Source organism: Cibotium barometz, chromosome 24 (assembly GCF_041138505.1).
Source record: "Cibotium barometz isolate CiBa-2024 chromosome 24, ASM4113850v1, whole genome shotgun sequence".
Lineage (NCBI taxonomy): Eukaryota > Viridiplantae > Streptophyta > Polypodiopsida > Cyatheales > Cibotiaceae > Cibotium > Cibotium barometz.
In genome coordinates, this window is record NC_141069.1 from 33,739,524 (window position 1) to 33,755,707 (window position 16,184).

Here is a 16,184-nt window from a genome sequence, read left to right on the forward strand (position 1 = left end):
ACTGATTACCTACTCTTGACACACCTGAACCACCCATCAACACCAATTCAGACTTGGTGAGTGTGACTATTAGACCAAATCCCAAATAGATTCCTCTCAACCCAAAAGGAGTAGTTCTCACCTCCTACACACACAGCTGATAAAATCTAATGTTTAACTCACTTAGTTAACTGAAGGTGACTGACTTAATTCTGACACAACAACCTATAGATTTGCACTCACAAGTGTTCCTCTTCCATAATCTCAATAAAAAACAACATAAGTATAGGCTAAAATCTTATCAATTGACATAGAACTCAATCTCCACACACTTTATTCTTCATTGAAACAAAACCAGATAGTCCCAACATCCCTGAGACTTGAATCTCAAAGAAAAAAGAAGAAAAAACTAGAAAACATTTGGAATCCTCCATTGATAGACCTTAGCTCACAGCAACATCTTCATCCACGACTTAAAAATTCATAGAAATCAACATTTAGATGACACTCAGCAGCTACAGTTGAAGAGTACTAAACTAAACGAAGTCTTTAAACAAACGTGCTGCACAAAGATCCTAGGGAACTCACATCCTAGTTAATCCTCAAGTATTTAGCTCTCCTTCTGCTTTGATCCAATCAAACCTCTCACATTGTACTTGCAAAAACAAATAGACCTACAAGATCTCACCACTGCAGTCCCTCTCTCTCTCTCTCTCTCTCTCTCTCTCTCTCTCTCTCTCTCTCTCTCTCTCTCTAGCCACCCCTCTTGCATCCCGAAAACTTCCAAAATTGTGTAATTTATGAACCCATCGTTGCCTTTGTTCTTCTGGAATGTTGCACCACTCGGTTCTTATGGTCAAAGTAGAGATGGGTCAACGAATCTTTCTTTGACAGAAGGTAGACTCTGTAGGAAACTTTAGCGAATATTTGAAAATTTTCAGGATATATGCTCACTTTTAGTGTAAATTTGGTAATTTTTCCTCTAAAATTTACCCAAAAAATGCAACCCTGGGCTAATATATTAAAAATTTCACCATTTTTGGGTCTAAAATAGCCTAGGACTTTTGGAAGACCCTTGAAAATTAGCCTTTGGGCTAATTTTTGCTCGTAATTTTTTCCCTAATAAAATCTAGTCCTAAAAGATTGTTCACACCTGAACACACAAATATGCTACTACACTTATAAAGGAGTGTTCACATGCTATCACATTGGCTACAACTTGTCCTTTGTGACTTTGGAACTCGTAAAATTGATAAAAGGAGAGAGAACATGTGTTATCCCCAACAAACTCTCCTATAACAGATGTTCTAATGCCCAGGGATTGAAACAATGCTAGATATATAGATGTTCTAACAAGTGATACACATAATTTGGATACATTAGAGATTTAATACCCATAGGATTGATACAAATCTTGGTTGGAGGTTTCCTATCAAATGTCAAGCCAAGAGGTCCTTGGAAGCAAGAGTAGCCTAAAAAACATGTTGGTTCTCAACACAAGAACCCCCATATGCTTAGATGAAGGAATTCAAAGCACACACAAAGAAAGATTGACACACATACACACATCTCATTTTTTGGGGACTCTCTCGAGCAGAGGACTCATGACTCTCACACACCTAATACGTGAAATAGATATTTTGAAAGTTTCAAAAACTTCTTGATGATGTGTCGAGATGAAGGACGATCGTTTTTGGCAATGTTTCCATGCATTTACTCCATCACTCCCACGCTCGAGATAATTTGTTGAAGCATATGATGATGATGTTTCTCTTGATGCCAATCAAGCTTGTGTTTGTGTAGATGCTAATTTGGAATCCCAAAAGAAAGTATTCCAATGTTTGCATCCATATGAACACCCCCCAAGTGAATAGCCTCTTAATCGAGTCTCTGTGAATAAAGATTGAATCTTTCTTCTATCTGACTATTGTGGATAGGGCTTTCAAAGCTTCTGGCTAGGCAATGTGAGGTGAAAAAAAGAAAGAAATACCTGCCTCTATAGCTCTTCCACCTCCCAAACTTGGAAAAACTACCACGAACGGGGCACCACCAGCCACCGGCTGGAACACTCTCTCAACATTCGCCACCCACCCACACCATAAGACAGCTCAGAACCATGAAGGACAGATGATCATTCAGCAAAAAACACAACACCATACACAATGTACAAACTCAGCAAATACACCAAAGACCAGGACTCCGGCCAGGATTTACTGCCAAGGGAATACACCCTTGCGTCTGACGACCAAGCCTCTGTCTCCCGGTCCCTGTAATCTCCAGAGGGCGCCCACACCAGCAACCCTTCTTCACTTCCTCTGTAGCCTGGCTACTCTCTGTCTGCTGTCGTAGGCGAGCCCCACTGTCTCCAGCCCACACATCAGCACCACTTCTGCATCCTGAAAAGATGCAGGGGGGAAGAGAGCTTGAGCTCTTGCAAGCACACACACACACTCACAAAACCCTAATAGAGAACACACAAGGTGAGAGGCTGAAAATCTTCTTCTTCTCTACTCAACACTCAACACACCATATACAAGAATAAGAGTACACACAATATGAAAGGTACTCAACCAAATACATACACGGGTTCTCTATAGTGTGAACCCGACTAAATGAGCTGGCGCTATAACTATGCCAGTCTTTAGAGTGGCTGTCACACAGCCTGTCATCCCACTGGCCGCATATCACCCAAGATCTCACCAACCATGCCAGTGGTGTAAGTGCGGGGCCTATCCCCCAGGCGGGTCATCAGTGTCCACCGCCTCACTAGAGCTCGATATCTCAACACTCCCCCTCGAGCTCAACTCCATCTCATGTACACCAAGCGAAGCCCTGAATCTGCGGAGCTTCTCTGTACCCAATGCTTTGGTGAAAATGTCAGCTACCTGATCCTCTGTGCTGACATAAACAAGGTCAATGTCTCCTGCCAAGACCTTCTCTCTGATGAAGTGGTAGTGGACCTCTATGTGCTTCGTACGAGCATGAAAGACTGGGTTCCTGGCCAACTGTATACTGCTAATGTTGTCACTGAAAATGACAACCTGTCTATCCACTGATAGACCCAAATCTGCAAGTAGCTTTCTCAACCAAGCTACCTCACATGCTGCCATAGCAGCTCCTCTGTACTCGGCCTCTGTACTCGATAGAGCAACCGTAGGCTGCTTCTTGCTGCTCCAAGTCACAGCAGCACTCCCCAAAGAAAACATAAAGCCACTGGTAGATCTTCTGTCTGAGATACTACCAGCCCAATCAGCATCTGTGTACCCATGTACACATATCTCTGTCCCAGTCTCATAGAATAGTCCACAATGCAAAGTAGACCTCACATACCTCAGTATGCGTCTCACTGCATCCAAATGCGGTTTCCGTGGAACCTGCATAAACTGACTCACCAATCCAACAGCATAGCTCAAATCTGGTCTGGTGATCGTCATGTAGATCAAACTTCCTACTATGCTCCTGTACATAGTAGGATCCTCCAAGATCTCTCCTGAATCTGCACTCAACTTGCCATTCTGATCCAATGGCACAGAAATAGGCTTACAGCCTGTCATACCATACTTGGACAACATGTCCAAGCCATACTGTCTCTGCAGTAATCCAATACCATGTGGTGACCTAATCACCTCAATGCCCAAGAAATATCTGAGCTCCCCCAGATCCTTCATCTCAAACTTCTGTCTAAGCAAGATCTTTACATCAAAGATCTCTGCATCATGGTCCCCCGTAATGATCAAGTCATCTACATAGATGACAACAAGCACAACCCCTCTATCACCATGTCTCACATACAGCGAGAAATCTGCATTGGCTACATGAAAGCCAATAGTGACAAGATATTCAAAAATCTTGTCAGACCATGCTCTTGGTGCTTGCTTTAAGCCATACAAGGCTTTCTTCAACCTGCAAACATGCTCGGGGTGACCCACGTCCTCATAACCTGGTGGCTGCAACATATACACCTCTTCTTGCAAATCCCCATGCAAGAATGCATTCTTTACATCCATCTGATGTAAAGACCATTTCTTTGACGCAGCCACTGCTATCACAACTCTCACCGTTGCCATCTTGGCAACTGGGCTAAAAGTTTCCTCATAATCAATCCCATATGTCTGCGCATATCCTTTGGCTACCAATCTAGCCTTGTACCTGTTTATGCTCCCATCACTGTTATGTTTGACTTTGTACACCCACTTGCATCCAATGGCTTTCTTGCCTTCAGGCAATTGCACTAAATCCCAAGTTTCATTTCCATATAGTGCATCCATCTCCTCATCCATAGCTTTCTCCCAATGCACATTTCCAACAGCCTCATCAATGCATGTGGGCTCAACAACCTGCACAACCTTTGCCATATATGCATAGTGATGTGCCACATAACCATCATATGTAAATCTCTGCACAGGGTTCTTCACTCTCCCTTATCTTCGCAGCTTTTCATTCATGGCTTCCATAGCCTTCTTTACACCAGGTGTTCTCATAGCTGGGATCCCAAGCTCCTCATCAAGGCTCATATCTGAGCCACTGGACTCTCCATCAACATGAGAATGCCCTGCAGAAATGTCAGGCATACCAAGGGGCTCAACCACTTTCTCTTTTCCTTTACGTGATGTACCAATCACATTTGCAGGGCTGGTATTATGACGCAGCCTGCCACTCCATGGTCTATCAACAACAGACCCACTAGATGAGGACTCTCCTGGTCCACTCAAAGACTATGATTGCTGACCTGTATTCTGTGCAACCACACTTCCACTCACATCAGCCCCAACAGCTTCTTTTTCAGCAGCATACCAGCTGCTCATCTCGTCAAAAACAACATCCCTGCTTACCCTCAACTCACGTGTAGCAGGGTTATAACACCTGTATCCCTTTTGCTCAAGGGAATATCCAATAAACACACATTTTTCAGCTTTCGGATCCAGCTTAGTTCTCAGCTCATCTGGCACATGCACATATGCAATGCATCCAAAGACTTTCAGATGAGACAAATCTGGTTTTCTGCCAGTAAACCTCTCCTCTAGAGTTACATCATGTATGGCTGCAGTTGGAGTCCTGTTCATGATGTATACTGCTGTAGAAACAGCCTCAGCCCAGTAGCAATGCGGTATATTCTTCTCTTCCATCAATGCCTGCGCAATCTCAGCAATGTGCCTGTTTTTCCGCTCAGCAACTCCATTTTGCTGCGGAGTGTATCTGCATGTATACTGTCTCCGAATTCCATTCTTCTTCAAAAATTCAGAGAACTCATTGGAGAAGTATTCTCCCCCTCCATCTGACCTTAGGCACTTGACATATTTTCCTGTTTGCTTTTCAACCAAAACTCTGAAATTCTGAAAGTGAGTGAAAACCTCACTCTTCTCCTTCATGAAATATACCCACACTTTCCTTGTGTGGTCATCAATGAAAGTGACATAGTACCTGCAGCCTCCCATAGACACGGTCTTCGTAAGACCCCATACATCTGAATGCACAACATCTAGTGCATTTCTGCTCACATATCTGTTACGTGGAAACACATGCTTTGTTTGCTTCCCAAATTGGCATGCTTCACATATTTTCTGCATACCTTCCACTTTAAATTTTGGCAGCCCTGTCACAATTCCTTTTGTTTGCATAGACTTCAATCTCTGCACATTTACATGTCCAATTCTTTTATGCCATATGTCTGTGTCTGCAACAACTCCTGAACCATTTGCAAACATCGCAGCACTCATTTCAGGCATGTCTACATCCAACGTAAACATTCTGCCCACTCTGTTGCCTTTTGCAACCAACCTGCACTTGTCTTTAAAGTCTTCGACATAACACCCATCAGGGTTAAACCTAACCTGCAAACCCTGCTCAATCATCTGGCCAACTGAAACCAGATTCTTTGTTATGTTCGGTACATGAAGTACATCTGCAAGGTACTTCACTTTGCCATCCTGCATAGATAATGGCACATCTCCAACGTGGGCAATTGGATGAGCAGTGTCATCCCCTGTTTCCACAAAACCTGGTCTTTCCGGGTTCTTCATCTCCTTGAACCACTCCCCATGACTCGTCATGTGGTTCGAAGCGCCTGAATCCACATACCATACATTATCTTTTTGTGCTGCATCAGCATTTTCAGACATGGCATTCACAACATGCTGCATAACAAACAACCTTTCATTGTCCTCATTATTTCTGCTTGAGGATGCATAGTTGTTTTGCTGCACTTTCCCATTTTGCATGTCAGCCTGCTTCTTATAACATTCTGACTGCACATGTCCTGGCTTACCACAATAGTAGCATTCACGTGCATCATTATATTGCCTTTGCCAATTTCCACGGCCTCTTTGACTCCCCCTGCCTCTGAATCTGCCTCTTCCACCTGCATGTTGTTGTTGTTGTTGATTTTGGGACTGTTGTTGTTGTTGCTGCTGCTGCTGGCCATAATTCTGATTACCTGTTCGGCCACCTCCTTGACCGCGTCCACGGCCTCCTCTACCTCGTCCTCTTCCTGAATTCGTGTAGAAGGCCTGTTGCTCTGAACTGTTTTTACTTTGTGAAGACTGTTGGTCTTCACCCAAGCTCTTCTCTTCGATAATCAGCATAGACACCAAATCTGTAAAGTTGGGAATGTTTTCCCGAGTCTGAATAGACGTCTTGAACGCCTTGTATTGTGGCCCGAGACCACGTAGACAGACTTCCACCTTGTCATCATCATCTACTGACACACCAATAGATGCAAGGGATTCCACAATGCCCTTTATCTTCAACGCATAGTCATTCACAGACATGCTCTTTTTCTCCACAGTATGAAGTTCATTCTTCAACTGTATCTTACGTGCCTTGGTATTTGTTTCATAAAGCTTTACCAAGGTGTCCCACGCCTCCTTGGGGGACTTGGCATCCTGAATGTGCCCAATCATGGTGTCCTGTATACTAATGGAAAGCCAATACATAACCTTCCTGGCTCCTTGGTTCCAGTCTTTAAACTCTTTCACATCTGCAGCAGTCGGATTTATATCCGGTATCTCCGGTGCCTCTTCATGCTCACCTTCTATGTAGTCCCAATAACCTTTTCCCATCAGGAAATTCGTTAACCTGAACCTCCAAGCATGGAAGTTATTCTTGTCCAGCTTCTCAGCCATAATCTGTGTTATGCCATCATTAGACATCTTGCCAAACACACAATTTTACCAGAAACTGCACTCTGGTTTTTCTGCACAACCTGCAGTATTTTCTGCACAGCGGTACTGGAGTACTCAAATGTCACAATCAGTGACTTCAATGTGCATACATACACCCAATGGCAACTGTAGACCTCTTTGCAGCACCCACAGTGTCTGCACAGTCAATCTGTCTTCCTGCAGTTCGTAAAACAGAGTTCTGCAGAGAATCGATGACTTACCCGCAGTGCTCGAAATCGCCTGCTTTCTGAAAAACGGAGGTCCAGACGCGCCCGAAACGCGTTTTCGGCCCAAAAATAATAGTCCGAAGGACTGTATAGTTGCCCTGTAGCTTCACTCCCGCGAAGAAGGCTCCTCAATCGGAGATCGTTTGCCGGTGCCTCCCGTAGAGCTCCCGACAAGGGTGTAGTCACCAACACAATAGGGAAGAGTAGTTGCAGCTCTTACCCTCGTACCGCTTCCTGTGGTTCTCTTGCTTGCAACTCAGCCCTTAGCACGAACCAGGCTCTGATACCATGAAAAGATGCAGGGGGGAAGAGAGCTTGAGCTCTTGCAAGCACACACACACACTCACAAAACCCTAATAGAGAACACACAAGGTGAGAGGCTGAAAATCTTCTTCTTCTCTACTCAACACTCAACACACCATATACAAGAATAAGAGTACACACAATATGAAAGGTACTCAACCAAATACATACACGGGTTCTCTATAGTGTGAACCCGACTAAATGAGCTGGCGCTATAACTATGCCAGTCTCTAGAGTGGCTGTCACACAGCCTGTCATCCCACTGGCCGCATATCACCCAAGATCTCACCAACCATGCCAGTGGTGTAAGTGCGGGGCCTATCCCCCAGGCGGGTCATCAGTGTCCACCGCCTCACTAGAGCTCGATATCTCAACACATCCAACACACACCAAAATCCAAGGCTCCCTCTCTGGTCAGCATCCACGCACTGCCTGCAATCACCGCCCACACAAGACCAGCTACTCTCTCCAGAAGGCGCCCACACCAGCTAACCTTCACTCAGCAGCTCCCACTCTCTGTATGTCGTGACCAGCAGTCTCACCAACCCCAGAGCCTCGCACAATCCTCAACACCACGAACCCACTGCTCACCGCAGCATCCTCAGATATCTAGCCCAAGGCCACATCTCACGTTCCTTCCTGACAACAGCCCTCCCTTGCTGCTCCAATCACCAAACATACTAGACCATCACCCAAGAGACCTGCAGCCTCTTCTGTACAGTCACCAGCCTATCTATGGCCAACACACAAGGCCCCACACCTCTGCACTCTTGATGGCTGCGCACCCTTCATCTATCCTCGCCAGCACCCATCGCCAGCTGCTCCCAGGCGGCTCCCTTTTCATGCACACAACTGTGCCTTTCTTAACCTGCTGCTGCTGCCCGATCTTAGTGCTTGCGACTGTACCCAAGAGCCCCCAAGAGCCCCCTAGTGCGTCGGCTTCTTGCCTCTCTTGGCTCCGTCCTGTGGCTACCCTCAGCGCCTCCTCCAGCAGAACTTCTTTCCACAAGGCGGCTTCCACAGAGCCTCTGCAAGTTTACTTGTCACTCTGCCCAGCTCTCCTTCTAAGACCTGCGCGGCTGCAGCTACACTCCAGAGGGCGTCCACGTCAACGCCAGCTACTCCCAGGCGGCTCTCCCCTGGCGTCTCTTCCCTGCAAGCGCCTCCGCACGCTCCTACGCCAGCCTTCACACACACACAAGGCAGCCAGTCGACTCTCCTCTGCGTCCCTCCGAGCCCAGCTGCTTCACAACACGGCGGCCTCTTCTTCCGTCTCTTTCCTGCAAAGCGACGACCCCCGCCTGGAGCTCCACTCTGGATGGCTGCACACGCCTCTCTCTCAAGGCGGCCTCTTGTACTCAGCTCCCTGGCTTCCCCAGTCGCCAGGCGGTCTCTCTTCTGCCTTTTCTGGCGACCTCTCCTTGCTACTCCTCCTCGGCGACTTCTTCCACCACCTTCTCGAAGTGCTGCTGGCCGCATATAAGAACTCCACGTGGTCTTCTAAATTGGCCATATTATATATATTTTATTTATTTCTTTAAAAGCCCCCAAACACAAAATGATGGCCACCCTCAAATAATGAAAGAGCCCCTTCTCCTTGCACTTCGGATCATCACGCCGCGGCCATAATTTTCCAAAATAAGAGCGAGAGCTGCCCCCCGTCTTCGTCAGCATCATTATCATCAAGCCCATCAAATTCCAGTCGGTGCCCTATATTTAGCAACCACCCGCACATCACACCGTTGCCATAAAATTCCCGGATCACCAGCATCTGCTCCGGAAAATAAACACGTGCATAAACCAACTTTCTGCCAAACCACTCGGTCTGTACACTTGCCAGGGCATTCAGAGCAAATTTTATTCACACACCACACGCACCATATGTACATTGATCAAAAACACCTTTCAGATTTTAGCCTGACATACTTTGCCCAACCCCTAGCCTGCTGAATCATTTATGATCAGCAGAAAGCATATAACCACGTTTTCCTCCGATGACCACGTTTCCCTCCATCAATTCTCTGAGCATCATATAGTGTAACCAACACATCTCTATTCCAGGTGATCCAAGAAACACCGTCATCTTCCCAAGGCATAATTTTCCATCCCTTATCCCACAACACAACACCAGAGCTTCTCGAAACAAAGCTCCTGACATACACACCATCCCGTCTCATCTCAAACCCAAAATCCCTGATATGATCAGCACCAATATCGAAGAACCAGTGCAGCAACTCCTGCTGAGGGTAAAAATTGATGAAAGCTTCATCAAAAAAAACCTGCTGTACCATAACATTTTCCTGTCCATCCACATAAGAAACCCCACCATCAAAGCCAGCCACCACCACAGGCAAAACAAACTCCTCTTCAACAGGCATCATTCCAAAAGCATCCACTTCAATCCCTGTATCCTCATCTTCATCAAGACCACCAAGAAATTCATCTATTGCAGCATCCCTCTCATCCATAGCAGCAGCATCATTCAAAGTCTTCTGGTGTTTCTCTTCCTTCATAGCCTCAATTCTGATCATGGCTTTTTTAACATTTATACACATCTCATCATCCAGCTCCAACTCAGGCTCATCATCCTGTAGACTGTCTATATCCCACTCATCCCACACAGGTTTATCATCCAAAGACTTAAAAGCAAGCTCTTTCACATCACATGCATACCTTTATTCAGGATTCATTTGTACCTCCTCGCATTCCTCATGTATGGCCTCTTCTTGTTCAGCAACCTCATCACTAAGCACTTCCTCATCAATAACCACAGCATCCATCTCTACATCCTCCTCACTCGATGAAGTATCCTCTGTTTCTTCACTAGTAGTGGTGCTGGTCGTATCATCACTCGAATCAGCTTCACTCTCCTCTTCATCATTGACAGGCTTCTGGTTATTCATGTTAAACTGCTTCTTATCCCCTCTCCTGTCATACAGAGTAATAACCCCTTTCCTCCAATCCTGAACAGCCTTCACTGCTCTCAGCCATGGTCTTCCCAGAATAATGGGGAATGCACCCATTCCTGCAGGCATAACATGACAATCCACAAGCACCTTCACATCAAAAGCTTCCAATTCTAATTCCTTAACCATACCTAAGCATTTGACTTTCTGATGATTAGCCAGCCGAATACGGAATCCAGACGCTTCAGTAAAATCAAGACCAAGCCTCTCCACAGCTGCCAATGTGATCACACAAATCTGTGCTCCACCATCTATGTATGCCTCTCCCAGATTCTTCCCTTTATACCACACATTCACCACAGGACATAAATCAGGTAACTCCTGGACAGATAGAATAGTCACTATCCTCTTGGCAGGCTCCTTCTCTTTCGGGTTCACAAGTCTTTTCCACTGACGCTTCAAATTGGGAGCTAACTCTATCAATTGCCCAAAAGTAATGTTAGCCTTCCTTTCAGCCATGTCCTCCTGTAAACTGTAGCTATTCTGCCCACCCCCTAGTGGAAAATCAGTTACCTGAAACTTCCTACGAGACCTCCTCTTCTGCTTGACCTTCACATCTTCTCCTTCCTTTACTTTTCCTTTCTTCTTGCTGGGCCCTACAGCATCCTTGCTTTCTCTTTCCTGTGGCATCCGTTTCCCCAAAGGCATCAAATCAGCTTCTGCTTCCTTCGTCCTTTCAAGGGTGACCACATCTATCACCTTAGTTTTTCCTTTCTCCTCAGCTGTGATTCCACTCAGACCTGCTTGATCCCTGATATCAATACCATAATCATTCGACCTATCTGGTAGCTGTGAAGGTAGTGGGTACATATCACCACCCATTCGCTGAGGCTTATCACAATCTGTACTCAAATGACCAAGCTCACCACAGTTCCAGCATGTAGGAATGAAATGACGGCCCCTATCGCGACCACGTCCATATCCTGCTTGTCCATCTCCCCCTTCATAATTATTGCCACGGCCTCTACCACGTCCACCACCTGTACTTCCCATTAAATTTAAGCTCAAATTCTTCATAAGATCAACCATCTGCTTCATATCCTGTCGCAATCCCTCATCAGAACCTGCAGGAACCATAGGTACTCCCTGACTAACTTGAGGCATCATCTGCATAGCTTGACCTTCAGTGGGCTTCATCCTCTCCATCACTGCACTCATGGGTGTAGCCTCCACTCTACGAATCTCCGGTTGTGCTACAACTGGAATCATCCCCAACTGATTCATCCTCTGCAGTTTCCAATCTTTTGACTTAGCAATTTCTACCGCATCCTCAAAAGACCTCGGCTTCTTCAATTCCACTTTCCAGCGAATACTCCTCTTAAGTCCAGTTACAAACTTGTTCTTCTTCATCATATCAGGCGGTACCTGGTCTTCTCCCAAAGCCCTGCATAGAGTCTCCCATAACAAAGAAAATTTCTTCATATAATCATCTATTGATTCAAACTCACCTTGTGTCAGAGCTTGCACCTCATGCCAAACCTTGTCGGGGTCTTCTACTTTCTTGAACCTGTTACTGAGTGCTGTCTTTAATCCATCCTCGCTCATCTCAATGTGTGGAACAGCATCCCTCAACGACTCCTCATAAGCCTTGTACCAAGTCCTTGCATCTCCTTTCAAACAGATGCTCAACAGCCGCAACACCTGTGTCTGCTCACTGATATGGTTGCTTATACATGCAACCTCCATTCTTTCCAAGAAGTCTGCCACATCCTCATTCGGACCACCATAAAACTCTGGGTAAGACATCATCTTAACCCCCAAACTTCACTTCAATCCCAAGCAAAAAACCCAAAAACACCTTCCTTCAATCTCTCACTCTGGGGCATACACCCTCGTAAGAGAAATCCCTGAGCTATCCTCTGTCAACTGAGCCACTCCTCAGTCACACAACATCTGAGCAATTCCTCAGTGGCACAATACCAGAAAGAGCCACTCCTCAGTGGGGGCACCAGAAGGATGTGAGGTGAAAAAAAGAAAGAAATACCTGCCTCTATAGCTCTTCCACCTCCCAAACTTGGAAAAACTACCACGAACGGGGCACCACCAGCCACCGGCTGGAACACTCTCTCAACATTCGCCACCCACCCACACCATAAAACAGCTCAGAACCATGAAGGACAGATGATCATTCAGCAAAAAACACAACACCATACACAATGTACAAACTCAGCAAATACACCAAAGACCAGGACTCTGGCCAGGATTTACTGCCAAGGGAATACACCCTTGCGTCTGACGACCAAGCCTCTGTCTCCCGGTCCCTGTAATCTCCAGAGGGCGCCCACACCAGCAACCCTTCTTCACTTCCTCTGTAGCCTGGCTACTCTCTGTCTGCTGCTACCTGCCAATTGTCGTAGGCGAGCCCCACTGTCTCCAGCCCACACATCAGCACCACTTCTGCATCCAACACACACCAAAATCCAAGGCTCCCTCTCTGGTCAGCATCCACGCACTGCCTGCAATCACCGCCCACACAAGACCAGCTACTCTCTCCAGAAGGCGCCCACACCAGCTAACCTTCACTCAGCAGCTCCCACTCTCTGTATGTCGTGACCAGCAGTCTCACCAACCCCAGAGCCTCGCACAATCCTCAACACCACGAACCCACTGCTCACCGCAGCATCCTCAGATATCTAGCCCAAGGCCACATCTCACGTTCCTTCCTGACAGCAGCCCTCCCTTGCTGCTCCAATCACCAAACATACTAGACCATCACCCAAGAGACCTGCAGCCTCTTCTGTACAATCACCAGCCTATCTATGGCCAACACACAAGGCCCCACACCTCTGCACTCTTGATGGCTGCGCACCCTTCATCTGTCCTCGCCAGCACCCATCGCCAGCTGCTCCCAGGCGGCTCCCTTTTCATGCACACAACTGTGCCTTTCTTAACCTGCTACTGCTGCCCGATCTTAGTGCTTGCGACTGTACCCAAGAGCCCCCCAAGATCCCCCTAGTGCGTCGGCTTCTTGCCTCTCTTGGCTCCGTCCTGTGGCTACCCTCAGCGCCTCCTCCAGCAGAACTTCTTTCCACAAGGCGGCTTCCACAGAGCCTCTGCAAGTTTACTTGTCACTCTGCCCAGCTCTCCTTCTAAGACCTGCGCGGCTGCAGCTACACTCCAGAGGGCGTCCACGTCAACGCCAGCTACTCCCAGGCGGCTCTCCCCTGGCGTCCCTTCCCTGCAAGCGCCTCCGCACGCTCCTACGCCAGCCTTCACACACACACAAGGCAGCCAGTCGACTCTCCTCTGCGTCCCTCCGAGCCCAGCTGCTTCACAACACGGCGGCCTCTTCTTCCGTCTCTTTCCTGCAAAGCGACGACCCCCGCCTGGAGCTCCACTCTGGATGGCTGCACACGCCTCTCTCTCAAGGCGGCCTCTTGTACTCAGCTCCCTGGCTTCCCCAATCGCCAGGCGGTCTCTCTTCTGCCTTTTCTGGCGACCTCTCCTTGCTACTCCTCCTCGGCGACTTCTTCCACCACCTTCTCGAAGTGCTGCTGGCCGCATATAAGAACTCCACGTGGTCTTCTAAATTGGCCATATTATATATATTTTATTTATTTCTTTAAAAGCCCCCAAACACAAAATGATGGCCACCCTCAAATAATGAAAGAGCCCCTTCTCCTTGCACTTCGGATCATCACGCCGCGGCCATAATTTTCTAAAATAAGAGCGAGAGCTGCCCCCCGTCTTCGTCAGCATCATTATCATCAAGCCCATCAAATTCCAGTCGGTGCCCTATATTTAGCAACCACCCGCACATCACACCGTTGCCATAAAATTCCCGGATCACCAGCATCTGCTCCGGAAAATAAACACGTGCATAAACCAACTTTCCGCCAAACCACTCGGCCTGTACACTTGCCAGGGCATTCAGAGCAAATTTTATTCACACACCACACGCACCATATGTACATTGATCAAAAACACCTTTCAGATTTTAGCCTGACAGGCAACACTAGGCAAGTAGCATGTGTATTGTTGCTATTGTTGCCCTTACTCAAGATAATAGGCAGCTATTGGACGAACAGTAAAGAAGAAGCTGGTTGTTGCAGGAAACTGGGCGAGTAAAGAAAAAAGCAAGGCCACGTAGTGGTGTTGTGGATAGATAACAGCCTGCGATGTGGCTATAAATCAACCTTAATACAGGGCTTATAAACCTTATTTAGAAGGATTAAACAAGCCTTAATCAATGGGCAACAAACATAGATGCCGCTTGTTGAGCACATGCATGATGGAACTCACTCTTCCATCATAAATATTGTAATCCAATCACAAGGTCGAGACCCGTTTAGTGATCAATCTAAAAAGACATTGTCCATTGGTATTTCTTAGACAACAGATCCAATTGATGTTTAGTGATGCACCAAGGGATTTCTATTTTAAGCTAGATATGGTAGGAAAATCAAAAGTAGGAGTGAAGCTTCCAAAACCTCCTCTGTTTGTATCGGACCACATATCTTAGAGGTTGTGGAACCACGTTGAGATTGTAACCTGTTAATGGCTTAACATGCTATCTCACAAGCACAACAAGAGAGAAGAAGAAGAGAGTGCATGCAAGGGTCAAATCCAGTGATTTGCACTTGGCCAACCCTATTAGGGTTAACTCCCGAGGCTGCTAGGGGCTCACTTTACACTCTCTTTGTGTCACCCAAAGAGAGATCCAAGCAAGCTAGGTAGGAGCAAGAGGGAAGGAGCTATGGAGAGCTGAACCTCTACCTCATGCCAATCATATGCAAACAAGACAAGGTGGAGAGCAATGAGAAGGGAGTGAAGGAGAGAAGGGAGAGCAACACCATTCCTATTCACATAAACCAATCACAAGCAAGCAAGTAAGCCACACCATAAGCGAGAGAGAGAGAGAGAGAGAGAGAGAGAGAGAGAGAGAGAGAGAGAGGGAGAAAAGGAAAAACTCAAATGAGACAAATGGGATTGTCCCTTTTCATATTTCATAAAATGTCTTATATATATGAGCTCATATTTATAATGTCCGGCAGTCCAATTACAAATGGGGGCCCAAAACTAGTCTATCTAGCTCTATATACATCAATTCCGTATGATCGGCATTACACAAGCCATAAGCTTGGTCATCCCATGTCTCATTTACAATTGGCGCTTAGCGCGGTTACAAAAAGATGAATTACAAGGGAAGTATAGCAGCCACATGAAAGGTCGTGTTAACAAAAGTGGTTAACATACCCCCTTCCCGATTTGCAGGTCCATCCTTGGAACTGGTCCAAGAAGTTATCTATAGTATATAGAGTAAGTGTGGACGAAGTCCAAGGAAGGAGCGAGAGAGACACGATAGAAGACGTGGTAGCTTGTCCAGAAGGTCATCTCCATCATGTCTTCAAAAGTTTGGAGCCTCCAAGGAGGCATCCACATGACTCGTTCGTAGTAGTCAAACAACAGCTTGAGTGTGGGCCCTTTGTTGATGTTGAAGGCAAGGCCTTGGGCTCCCTTGAAGTAATGGTCCCGTGTCGAGAAGGACTCTAGCAAGGTGATGAGGTTGAAGAATCTAATTGTGGAAAGCACTACTAGGTTGGGGGCCT